We start from the raw sequence: 13,893 nt of genomic DNA on the forward strand, positions 1-13,893 counted from the left end.
AAAAGCTTAAAAACTAAGCTTGCTGAAAAAATTGAAGTAATTGATCTAAGTTATGAGGTTTTAGAAGAAAAGACTAAACTGATTGCTGAACGAGAAAAGCAGATTGCTGACCACCAGGTGAAAGTGGTGGAACTGAACCGAAAACTAGAACAGTTCAGAAATTCCTCAACTATTCTTGATCACCTTGTCAGTGATCAAGGTACCTCTACAAAGAGAGGAGGAATTGGTTATCACGAGGTTCCACCACCGTATAACCACAATTACACTTTTAACCCTAGTGTTCAGAAATCTGTTGATTTTGAAGTTCCTCAGACAGTTCCTATCAAGGTTACAAGTTCAGAACCAAGTGTTAGTAGTGGCGAAACGAGTTCGCCTGTTTCAAGTGTAAATATTTCTGTTACGAGTCCAGTCTCATCGGATTCGGATAAGTTGTCCGAATCGGGTAAGACAAAAGAGAAGGTAGTGTTACCCACTGGTGGAGAAAAAGATAAAACTTCTAAAAAGAGTAATCCACTCAACCCATACGTCCCACCTTATGTGAGACGAACGGCCGGTAACACTGCCTCGACATCCAAAACAACCTTTGAAAAGAAAATGGAATATAGGTATTGTTTTAGATGTAATAAGTTAGGACATCTTGTTGCAGATTGTCCTTTGACGCTTAAATTCAGAGGCGTGAGGCCTATTAAAACTGAGCATAAGTCTACTAGTAATTTTAATACTGTTAAAAATGAATATCCTTCAAAGTTTCAAAATGTAACTAATTCAGGTTTTCACAGAAACAAACCTCAGTTTTACAATTCTAATCACCAAACCGTAAGATACTATACTTTCAATACACATAGGTTTGGAAGGCCTCACACTCAATTTCCAAGGAGATTTCCTAACAGGACTGACAGGAATTATCCAAATGCTAACTTTGGAAAGCAGAAGTACGGGATGTATAGATCCAAGACCAATTGGTCTTGGGTCCCTAGATTCTAATCATTTGCTTTATTGTGCAGGAACAGTTGAACAGGGCTGCCCACAGTCTTTGGATTGTAGATAGCGGCTGTTCCTGGCACATGACGGGTAACAAATATTTGTTACACGACTTAAAACCTGTTCAGGGAGCGAGAGTTAGTTTTGCTGGTGAAAGTGGAGGAAGAATTACGGGAAAAGGAACGGTGTCCAATGGGAAGATGACACTTGAGAATGTGAATTTTGTGGAAGAGTTGAAGCACAATCTGCTGAGTGTCTCGCAGATTTGTGATAAGGAGTATACTGTTCACTTCACGAAGAATGAGGCGATCGTGTTGAAGCCTGGTTTTCAGATACCAGAAGAGTGGATAGTGATGACAGCTCCACGTGATACAAATACGTATGTGATGGATATGAGGTCTACTGAAATGGCCTTGGGAGAATCATGTTTAATGACAAAAGCAAGCGAATCAGAATCCGAACTATGGCACAGGAGAATGGGGCACATTCATCTTCGGAAGATGAACCACATTGTCAAAAATGGGCTTGTGATGGGCGTTCCCTTGAAAAGTTTTAACTTTGAAGACAAATGTATTGCATGCAAGAAGGGAAAGCAACACAAGAAATCCCATCTCACCAAGAAGGTCAACTCAATTGCCAGTACTCTAGAACTGCTTCACATGGATCTCTTCGGTCCCGTGAATGTAAAAAGTCTAGGAGGTACTTCTTACTGCTTGGTGATCACTGATGACTACTCGCGATATTCGTGGGTATATTTTCTGAAATCGAAAGATGAGACGGCTCAAATGGTGAAGAGTTTGATTACTAAAGTTGAGAACGTCATGAGTAAAACAGTTAAGTTCATCAGAAGTGACAATGGGACGGAGTTCAAGAACTTTGAAATGGAGATCTTCTGTCTTCATAAAGGAATTGAACATCAATACAGCGCTCCGTATACTCCGCAACAGAATGGAGTGGCTGAAAGGAAGAACCGAACTTTAATTGAATGAGCCAGGACTATGCTGGCAGATTCGAAGCTTCCTGTGATGTTCTGGGCTGAGGCAGTTGCTACAGCCTGCTATGTTCTGAATAGAGTGTTAACCGTTAAGAGACTTGGTAAAACTTGCTACGAGCTTATGCATGGAAGGAAGCCCAACTTGAGTGGTCTTGAACCATTCGGATCCCCTTGTTCGATCTTGAAGACAAACTCGAAATTTGGTGAAGTAGCCGATGAAGGAATCTTAGTCAGTTATGTTGTTGGTACACCCAACAGACGTGTCTTCGATACTTCGACTTGCAAAGTGGAGGTGGTGTGTAACACTGACATCACAAGTTACCAACCGCCAAAACCTAGCAATGGACCTGCTGAGCTTTTCGACTATGTTAAGCTTTTTAAGTCGTTTAACGTACCGGATTTGGAGATTTCTGAAGAAGAAGAATGAGCTGCGACGAAGATGATACTCGATGAGGAAGAAAATCTATTGCAAAGACAGCTGATTGAAAAATGTCAACCTTCCTCATCAAACACTATGGGTACCCCTGCTGCCTCAACTGAAGAAGAATTTATCAATCCTTTTCACTCTCAGCATGAAACAACCATTGATGAGATCTCTTCTAATTTGGAAGATAATTTGCATGTCGGTTCTGTTCCGACCACGAGAATTCATAAAAATCACCCTTTGGATAATGTGATTGGTGATCTGTCCTCAGGTGTACAAACGAGAAGCAACTTGAATGAACACACCTGTGTTTATACAAGCATTAAGGAGACAGGAATAATCGATGAATGCCTGTATACCTGCTTTATAAGCCATATTGAACCGAAAAATTATCAAATGGCTTTAAAGGACAGCTCGTGGGTCGAAGCCATGCAAGAAGAGTTGGCTTAATTCGAGAAGATGGAAGTTTGGACTTTGGTTGAAAAACCAAAGAATGTGCATGCGATAGGCACAAAATGGGTGTTCAAGTGCAAGAGAGATGATAAGGGAATCATTATAAGAAACAAGGCGAGGCTTGTCGTGAAAGGTTTTAATCAACAAGAGGGGATTGATTATAACGAAGTGTTCGCTCCTGTCGCCAGATTGGAAGCCATAAGATTGTTCTTGGCGTTTGCTGCTCATGAAAAGATGAAGGTGTTTCAGCTAGATGTGAAGAGTGTGTTTTTAAATGGGATAGTTGATGAGGTTGTGTATGTTGAGCAACCTCCGGGTTTTCCTGACCCAGACTATCCAGATCACGTGTACAGGTTGAGCAAGGCGTTGTATGGATTACATCAGGCACCTCGTGCCTGGTATGCAACTTTATCGGATTACTTGCTCGAGAATGGTTTTGAAAGAGGGAAAATTGATCGCACGTTGTTCTTCAAAAGAGATGGAAGTGACATCCTGCTGGTACAAGTCTACGTGGACGACATTATATTTGCTGCATCAAAAGTCTCCATGTGTCAGGAGTTTGAAGCTGTCATGAAGAAAAGGTTTGAAATGAGTGCTATGGGTGAACTAACTTTCTTTCTAGGATTGCAGGTTGATCAAAGGAAGGACGGGATGTTCATTCATCAAACGAAGTATGTTCATGATGTGCTCAAGCGCTTCAAGATGGAGGACAGTTCTCCATATGATACTCCAATCTGCGTCAATCACAAATTGGGTGCTGAAGTAGACGGTGATGCAGATGTGGACCCAACTCAATATCGGGCGATAATAGGTTCTTTAATGTACTTAACTGCATCTAGGCCTGATATAATGTTTGTGCACGTTTTCAGGCAAATCCAAAAGAATCTCATTTGAAAGGTGCAAAAAGGATACTGCGGTATCTCAAGGGCAAGCCGAAGCTGGGGTTGTGGTACCCGAGAGGAGGTGACTTGGAGCTGGTCGCTTACACAGACTCTGATTATGGAGGGTGCAATCAGAGTCGGAAGTCAACAACTGGAGGTTGTCAGTTTCTTGGTGGCAGATTGGTGTCGTGGCAATGCAAGAAGCAGACTTCAGTCGCAATCTCAACCTGTGAGGCAGAATACATGGCTGCATCCAACTGCTGCTCTCAGGTTCTTTGGATACAACAACAGCTGCGCGACTATGGTCTGAATTTCTTACTTACTCCTATTTGCATTGATAACACAGCTGCTATCTCAGTAACTAACAATCCCGTGAAACATAGTAAGACTTAACGCATTGACATACGTCATCATTTCATATGGGATTGTGCTGAGAAGAAACTGATAATTCTTGAAAAGGTGGATAGGCTTGATAATTTCGCTGATTTATACACTAAAGCGTTTGACAAATCCAGATTTCAAAACCTTATTGAACTGAATGGGATGATCAATCCCGAGTAACCATGCTTTTCTTTTGTTAAAAAAAAAAACGTCACTAATCGCTTAATAATATGTCGGTTACATTAGTTTGAAGGACATGTCTTCGGATATGTTTTGGTCCTCATTTTCTACTCGTAGATTTTGAGGATAGCCATTAACCAGATTACTGATAGTGACCGGGGCGGTTTATGATGAGTTTTTCTTTCTTTCGCTTAAAATTAGTCGATCATACTTAGTTAGAAGGACACATACTAGTATGTGGTCGGTCCAGCTGATCCATTGGATCTTCGGGATAGCCGTTTACCTGAATACTTTGTTTTGGTCGGGGCGATTTTTGTTTAAATTTTGCCGAGGGAAATGAAATTACTTTTCAAGTCTGTTACTTCGTAAGAAGTTCGTTAGCTATGTTAAACGGAAAATCGATCCAACCTTGGAAAATGATAGATATACTAATTTTGTGTGCTTAACTAGTGAAGTTATTAGGCTTAAAAGGCTTTAGAACAATCATTGTATGTCATGGTAACTTTTTATGGTGCGTAAAAGTGGACGTGATACAAACTAATTTTACTTGATTTTACGTGGAAACTACTTAAGAGTTTTGCGTGTCTTCATATATATCTTTTCGAATGATAGGCAGAAAAGCGATTACCCAGTCATACACGAGCCCATGTGTGTTCTGATTCCCGTGAAGATAGCGTCTCAAAATACTGCAGTGATCCAGATTCGGGACTTGCAGTTAATTTCTACTTTGAAGTATATGTTGTTCATAAAAAAAAAAAAAAAAAAAAAAAAAAAAAAAAATATTTGAAGTTATTGAAACATATTAGTGATGATAAAATCAAGACTTCTCTATCTTAGAGTAAGAAGAAGAACGGGAACCAGAAGAAGAGTACTTACATGTTTAATCAGACGCTATGGGTCGAAGTCAATTCGGGGTGACTTGGGGAAAGCCAAATACGCTTTGTGGATAGATAGGAGGCATCAATATTTCTGAGCTGTTGCCCACTTAAATTTTAAGGATTAATTGAACCTAACTCGTATCACAGAAACGATGAAAACCATCTTAAGTATATTACCTGCTTACAACTTGTCTCTATATGTCATAATACAGCTAAACACGGATCTATGTGACAGTCACGTAGTTAGTATGATTCCTGTTCGGATCTTTTCTAAAACGTAGCAGTCCCTATCGAGACTGAAATTTGATCCCTTATACTTTATATTTTTACGTTTTTGTACTTAGATAATTTTATGTCTTTTTAACTGGTTACTTAGAATTGATCATGTTATTTATTTCTTCTAGGAAAGTTTTATAACTTAATTGGAAAATTGTTAAAATTATAAGGTTTGATTTTGTAAATATATAGGCGATGTTGTTGAACAGGCGAAGTTGTGAATAACTTCGCCTAGGCGAAGTTATCTGTAACTTCGCCTGTACAACAGATCCCCTATATAAGGGATATTTTTGTCAAAACTGTTCATTATTCATATTAACAGCGAACTTATACTCAATATTCTCAGCGAACTTATCGATCATCCGATCTTTGTTCTTTTTTCCAGATTCCTCAATCATTCAAAGGTTCGCGATCTCGTTTAATCATAGATTACAAGTACTTTCATGCTAATCAAGGGTCGTTTGGACCGATTTCGAAACCCTTAGACCATCGGGTTTTTAAAACCGATTTTTGAAACTTGTTGTTACGTGTTCATAACCATACTAATCATCAACATGTCCTTAAAACTTGTTGGTTAAGAGTTCTTAATCGTCTAAACTATCCGAATCATCAACTGCACGTTGTTCCATGAATCTCTCTGTCGCCGATTCAGATTCAGGCGAAGTTAGGGTTTAGGCGAAGTTATCCGTAACTTCGCCTGGAGCTTAAGTTCGCCTGAGGCGAAGTTATCCGTAACTTTGCACGAAGCTTAAGTTCGCCTGAGGCGAAGTTATCCGTAACTTCGCCAAGAACTTAAATTCGCCTGAGGCGATGTTGTGATGAGGCGAAGTTAACATTAACTTCGCCTAAGATCAATTTTACTTGGTATTCATTAGACGAACTTAAAGCTGAAGCGAAGTTGTTCCCAACTTCGCCTCAACTTTAACTTCGCCTATACAGAGTTTATCACAACTTCGCTCATGGTAACAAGCGAACTTGTGCTATGTCTTTGTGTCGTTCTAACATGGTTAGTTTGTTGCAGATATGGCTGCGATAGCGGGTGCTGTAGGTGCAGGAGGCGATGACGGTGACAATCAGAGACAGTTTTTCCCGGGTCACAATATGTACATCACTCTTGACCCGGAGGCGAGCGGTGTGGACGACTACCGCGAGATTATCACTTTCCTCCTGCGCTCGAGGATCTTTCATGCGATCACCAACACACTGCCGATATCTCTACCGAACATCGAAGACTTCTGGCAGACGGTCGAATACGACTGCCATGTGGAGCCCCCGGTCATGAGAGCAACGGTGAACAATCAAGTAGTTCAGTTCAATTCTGAACAGATCCGGGTGGCATTACAGTTTGGTGAGGAGACTCGAGACGATCCTACAGAGTTCGTAGCTCCTTTTCGTGATGGAGCGTTTCTTCGAATGGGCTACTCTGGTCCATTAGGATATACCTAGAGGAGGAAGGGTTTCCTTCTAGACCAGTGGCGCTTCCTCATGCACATCATGATCGTGTGCATGTCGGGGAGGAAGGCGGGCACAGACGGTATGGGTGCGACCATGCAGTCTGCCATGACTGCACTGACCTATAACAAGCGTTATAGTTTCAGTCAAATGGTCTTTTACGAGCTTGATAGACAAAGACGGGCGATGTCTCGGGAGCGGTTCATCATGTACCCACGCTTTTTACAGATGATATTGAACCATGTCGCTCCGGCTCTACCTCAGAGACGCCCGATCAGATACGTCGAATCAGTGAGCAAACGTATCTTTGCTCAATGCCGCACGTCAAGTGCGAGGAGCAATCCTGAACGTCGTCCCAGGCATACTCCTCTATTTCGGTTTTTAATCAACCCAGAGTATGTTCCTGCTGGCGGGGACGAGTTCAGAGATCCTCAACCGCGACAGGCAAGAGCAACTCAAGCTGTTCCTGCTCCTGCTGTGCCTGTTGCGTCTACGGCTGAGGATATAGACCTTGACGCTGTTTTTGGAGGTCAAGGCTACTTTGACATGGATCAAGTTGAAGAGGTGCAAGTCTCGGCTGCACAGGGTTCGGGTGTGAGTATAACTGGAGCAGCTACGTCGATGGCTGACTCCGATTTGGACGAGATTATGAATGAGGGGAGACGGTTGATGGTGTCTCGAGAAAGAACGATTGGGAAGAGGAAGAGAACGGAAGATGATGATGAGTCGGAAGAAGAAGAAGACATACATAAGCTGATTAGAAGATCAAGACGGGAGAGGACAGGTGCTGGCATGGGAGCTGGAGAGACTTCAAGGACTGTACGATTTGCTCCGGCCGCACTGTCTGGTATGTCTATTATTCCTTCTTCTGTACAGGTGACAAGTACAAGCGCTGCGGATGTTCCCGTAGTGGCTACATCAACGGCTGGCATTCCATCCACCACTACCATCCAGACGTCGACTCCGGAGATCGTGTCACTACCACCTCCAACGCTTACTCAATCGGTGGTAGCTGCTCGTTTTGTGGAGTCAACGGTCGTCACAGCTGCAGGGTTATCAGGTATGGTACCACCTGCGGTTACGCCTGCTTCTGGAGTCTCGCCTTCGCCAATGTCAGATTCAGAAAGAATAGCTTCACTAGAACGGATCGTGGCAGAACAATCAAAGACTATTCAAAGCCTAGTGGAAGCAAATCAACTACAGGCATCCCTCCTGGTCGAGCATGGGAAAATCATAGATGCCTTGAAGGAGTTCTTGGCATCTCAGGGGGAGATGAGCTGTAAGGGCGACGAGCTCAGAACGAAGAAGAGAAATGACCGTGACGATGATCCCAATGCATCGAAAGATGCAGGTGGTGAGCTGCCAAGAACTTCTGAAGCTCTTGGTACTTCCACAGCTGAGGGGGAGTCTACTGACGTGGCTGGTGGTTCTGGTGATGATGTGGTGTTAGTTGAAGATGATGTGATTGATGCGCTGAAGGAGCTTGATGATGACATATTCAGTGACGATGTTTTATTCGATGAAGATGTGCTGCCGAGTGATATGATTGAGAAGATCGGTGAGCAGATTGTGATTGAAGATGGAATAGAAGAGGGGGAGATAGTAGAAGAAAACGTTGAACACGAGATCCCTGATGTTGAGAAAGCCGATGTGAGTGTTGAGATGGATGAGACTGAGTGGGAGGAGCAGCCTAGGTGGAAGGAAGGCTGTGCTCATTGGTTTATCAAGACCAAGAAGCCTGCTGTTCCAGCCATGTTCAAGAAAAGTTATAACATCAAAGGCTATGCTGAGTCGAAGAAGGGAATCATCTGTTGGATATATGATGATCAGATCAAGTTGTTTGTGGTGAAGCGTTATGATGGCATTCAATACTTCAAAAGAATGTTGAGATCTCTCAATACGTTGCCAGAATGCGAGGTGAAGGATTTGGCCAGGTTGGGCCTGATAAACAGAAGTGACAACAATATGGCAAGAATGATTGAGAAGATTGTGTGGAAAGAAGGTGTAAAAGAAAAGAAGTTTGAACTATTAAAGCCACAAAAAGGAAAGCTCGTGGAGGATACAGAGAGGGGATTGAGAGCAGATGGCAAGCCATGGATGGTGATGAAGTACAAACCGATCCGATGCATCAAGGAGGTTCCGATGAAGAATATGCCTCAAGATGTGTTGAAGAATCTAAAATGGTGGTATGTTGATTGCCAGACTGCAGAAGCCGTGATGGAAGACGAAGATGAACAAGAAGTGCTGAGGGTGTATGACCCGATGCATCTTGTTAACTTATCGAAAGCTGATTTGCAAGTGTTGAATGAAAAGAAGATATTCTATATTCCTGCTTGGAAGGATGAAGCAAGGAAATATCAGCGAGTAGTCACGGTGTGTGTGAGAGAAGGAGTGCACGCATGAAGATACAAGATTACGAGACAAGAGCTGAAAGATCAAGATATGAAGCTACTGCCAAGGGGGAGTCTGTTGGTGCATAGATGTCAGTAGTTCATATGTCTAAAGTCTGTAATCGAGTCTGTAATATTGTTTATGAAATTGTTTGTGTAACAGCGAAGTTGTTGACAAGTTCGCTTAGGCGAACTTGTTAACCAAGCGAAGTTGTTGACAAGTTCGCCTAGGCGAACTTGTTCAACGAGCGAAGTTATTGACAACTTCGCCTGAGGCGAAGTTGTCGTGTATTTAAATAGTTTACGGGTTTACTGTTTAAGTGTGATCGAGAATCAATCAGTTGGTCAGTTAGTGTTTTGGTTGATCGAGTTCAGTGTACGTGAGTCTATTGACGTGAGTCTGTAAGTAACACGATTCGAGTTATCAATATAACGTGAGTTTTGTTCGTATCGTGTGTACGTGTGTTTGTGTGATTATATTCTACGTCCGTAACGATCTACACAGGGATTCCGCACCTGTGTATATCGGGATATCTCGTGTGATCCGTCCAGGGAACCTACACAGCTGGCGCCGCACAATGCTTAATAAAGCTCATACAAGTCTCGGGGTCAGAAAACTGAGACCCATTAGTAATATCCCATGGAGGGACAAACAAATCAAACTTATCTCCCAAGTTTGCGTCCTCATAGTAACGAGAACCTGAAGTTTCAAAGCGAACTGGGATTGAAGATGATTGATATGGAGGAAGACAAGGAGGAGACTCGTTAATCCTGAAACCCTCCGCATTCACGGCAGGGTTGTCCCCTGAAAACCAGTAGCACTTCCAGTCTGGAACAGATAATCATAACGATTATCAGTACCAGACTGGACGTTAGGTTCCTCCAAAGTAATTTCAACCGGGGGAGTCGAGGGCCTTCCTTCTATTGTCGCCTCAACCAGAGGAGACGGTGGTCGATCTTCCGTAGTCCTCTCCAGAGGAGGAGACGGTTGCTTGGCAATTTGGGGAGTTGGTGCGGGTAACTTCTCGGATACATCATCCCCAAAGATCAATGGATCTACAAAAAAGAGAGGCTATGCTCAGCTAACATTTCAAAAGAGTAAAACACAGAAAAGGAAATACATACCTTCTACTATCTCAATGCGTTCGGCAAGACTGTACTGTGGCTTCTTGGGATGATGAGTTTTTCGTTTATTCTTCGAAGGTCCCGCCTCAGTGTTCGCAGTCTTTGCGCCCGCTTGACTTGCTTGAAAAGCCAAGAAGGCTCTCTTTTTCTCCAACTCTGCCAATAAAGATGAGACAGAGGAAAGTTCAGGGGCATCGTCATCAGAGTCCTTCTCCTATTGAGAAAACACATAAGCATCGCCATCATCATCGCTTGATGATTGGATGGCGATCATCCCGTCAGAAGTAATGGCATTAAGCGGAGGAGGGTTTAGAACATATGCACCTGTTTCAAAGGTGGCGTCAGAAATTACAGGTTCAGCCCGCACTTTCGTAGGAAAAAGAAATCGGGCCTTGGTCTTCTCAAGGATAGGTGAGTCCCTCGCATCACGGGTGATCTTACGGACACAACCCCTATCCTCAAAGAGGGCGTTAAGCATAGAGCTTCGACCTGAAAAAATAGAAAATCAATTATAAAAAAGCATCGAGGAAGAGAAAAAACAAAAAAAGAAAACTTACATTCATTTAAATCAACAAAAATGGGTTTCATAAATTCTGTTGGCCATAAGCGGCTCATTCCCGCCCACACCAATGCTTCCTCAGGCAGTGCTCGCATCGGCGTCGGCTCCGACATAAGAATATGATACCAGTCACGGTCCTCGTGAGCGGCCGTGACAACGTCCGGTAGCGCAGAATTAACCAAACGACGGACCATGGCAATAGGTACCACGTCCTCAGAGATCCAGAAAAACTTATTACGCCAGTTGGCGGATCCCTTATCGACTTCATAACCAAGGCTCCTATCGGAAAAGCCTTGACATGTAAACCAACCGTCACGGTTGGCAAGTCGGTAGAAAACCGGAAATTGGTCAATATGTGGGACCATGTCACGGGCTGTACATACGAATTCGTAATGACAAATTCGCATTACAGCACGCGGGTACAGTTGGGATAGATGAATCCCATAAGCAGTTAGCACCTTTATGAAAAATTTTGTTATGGGAAAACGGAAGTTCCCATAAACGAAATAGTCAGAATAGACAGCCATTTTTCCTAGTGGTGGCACACTGGCTATAGAACCAGGGGAAGGGAATTCCGGCCCCCATTCCGGTGGAATGCCGTAAGTTTCCAATAACTTCTCATATTCAGCACGATCCCACGAAACCTCTATCTCATCAACTTCGGTTTGAACGTTCGACATTATAATAAGTTTTGGTGAAGATGTACGAAAAGATCAGTATCGTATCAAAGAGAAAGAAAGAAGATAATCAAGAATCAAAGTTGATAAAAATTTCGATTAGAAGATATCTCTCACTATTTATACCCATCGCAATTAATGCAATGGGACATGAACAGTGGAGAGAGAAAACCATTGCCTAATCAGCAACCGCCACATCAGGCGGGAAATTCGAAAAAGAGAAAAAGTTGCACTGTCGGGTACAGTGACAGCCGTCATAAACGTTCCATCATCTGTTCACGCGCCTGTGAGTGGTCAACTTGCCCTTTTTTCATGATTATCTACACCAACAGAAGATATTTTCTACCTAACTTCAAAATTCAAAAACCCCAACATACATTAAGTCCATAATTCACCCTCATAAAGATTTCACACGGAAGAAACACTGGACTGGGGGACTTATAGAGGTAGGGTACCAAAAACACCCAAATACCCTTAAGTGCCACCCCGCGGGTCATATAGGAGCCTCTCATACACTACCCGCGGGACATATGGATCACCCGCATATCATAGTAGAGGAAGAACGTCCTCGTACTACGCGCGGAAGCATCCTGGCACCCTCAAAAGTCATCCGCAGGACAGGACATCTATCCGCCAAAATGACCGGAAGGCAGTGCCAGCGGGACAGCTGTCACCAGTTAACTACTTTCCAGAGGAATGTCCACGATTGTTACTTGAAGAATACGTGACTAATTTACCAATGAACAAAGGACACCTGGCCAGGTTGTTATAACCGTGCACATGGCCAGAGTGCAATCCGTCCTATCATAAGGTGACGTGTGTCCAGGTTGTTATACCCATGCACATGGGACGTATAGCTCAACCTATCACAGAAGGACACGTGTCCAGGTAGTTATCAAGACCTTCTAGAAGAGGACAGCTGGCCCAATCATCTTCCTGATCCTTCGGCTATAAATACCTCGTCAAACTGCATGAGGTATTCATCCACACATAATCATTCTAACTCACTTATACTCTGACTACAGTCTGTATACTTTCAGTACTTTCTCCTTTACGAACGTTACTGATTCTCACGCCGGAGGGTGGTTACAGGAAGACCCCCCCTCCTGTCCTTCCTGTAACGAGACTCACGGTGTCTGTTTTGCAGGTTCCGGTCATTGGACTTCAGAAAGTTGTACTCATATTGTGTTAGTAATTATCGTAGTTTACCCTGTGGACTCATTGGATCCAGACCCATACCCGGGGATCGGATCCGTGTTTCTTCATAGTAGAATGAGGAATTTGTTTGTGTTAAATATATCAATTGAATAAAACTAAACTATATGTAACATGGACGGAATCTGTTTAAGACCTTTACTAAATGGATTAAACATGTTAGTATAAGGATTGGCATTTTCAAGTCGTAAAAGGATATATGATCCTATTCATATATAAAAATTGTTCTATTAGGATTGGCATTTTCAAGTCGTAAAAGGATATATGATCCTATTCATATATAAAAATTGTTCTATTAGATAAAGATTGTTGTAGTTCTAATTTCCATTAGAAAAAGGTCCATGTTAACGTATTAGATAAAGATTGTTGTAGTTCGAATTTGCATTACATCGGAGCCGCAACTTGTTGATCCTTCTCAGAGACTCTACTAAGGTTTAATTCTATTCATAGAGATTTCATAAATATTCAATTCAAAAAATGGAAAAAATTGGGATTTTTATTTGAAATTGAATGCAATTACTAATTAATGATTTGACATGTACGGAACTTTTATGAAAACCTTTCATTTTCTTCTCTTCTTTGGAGGTTTATATTTCAAGAATGTATCCTAACTTTTGACATATTTTTTTTTTCTAATGATCAATTCAGCCTCTAGTTAATAATGTTAGTTTTTATTAATTAGTGAATGTCACAGCCTGACTACGAGCCTTAGCATGCGATCAACAATTGTTACCTGTTTTGTAAATATATCAAAGGTGTATGTGTAGCAGAAGTCTTTTTGTTTGATAAAATATATTTCAAAATTCGGGATACAAAAGAGTTTAACTCAAGATAACATTGATTGTCATCTATTTACAATATTCAAAATATATCTGAGCCACCAGATAGTCTAATGGCTATTCCACCATATTTTATCATCTAATCCTGATTACCTACAATATGATTTATAAAATACGTCAGCAACACATGTTGGTGAACACGTTGACTCTAAGCCATTTTATGGTCTAAATTATTCCTTACGGGTATC

Source organism: Bidens hawaiensis, unplaced genomic scaffold, assembly GCF_021521415.1.
Source record: "Bidens hawaiensis isolate Kalapana, Puna unplaced genomic scaffold, B.hawaiensis_p1.1 tig00059124_1, whole genome shotgun sequence".
Classification (NCBI taxonomy): Eukaryota; Viridiplantae; Streptophyta; class Magnoliopsida; order Asterales; family Asteraceae; genus Bidens; species Bidens hawaiensis.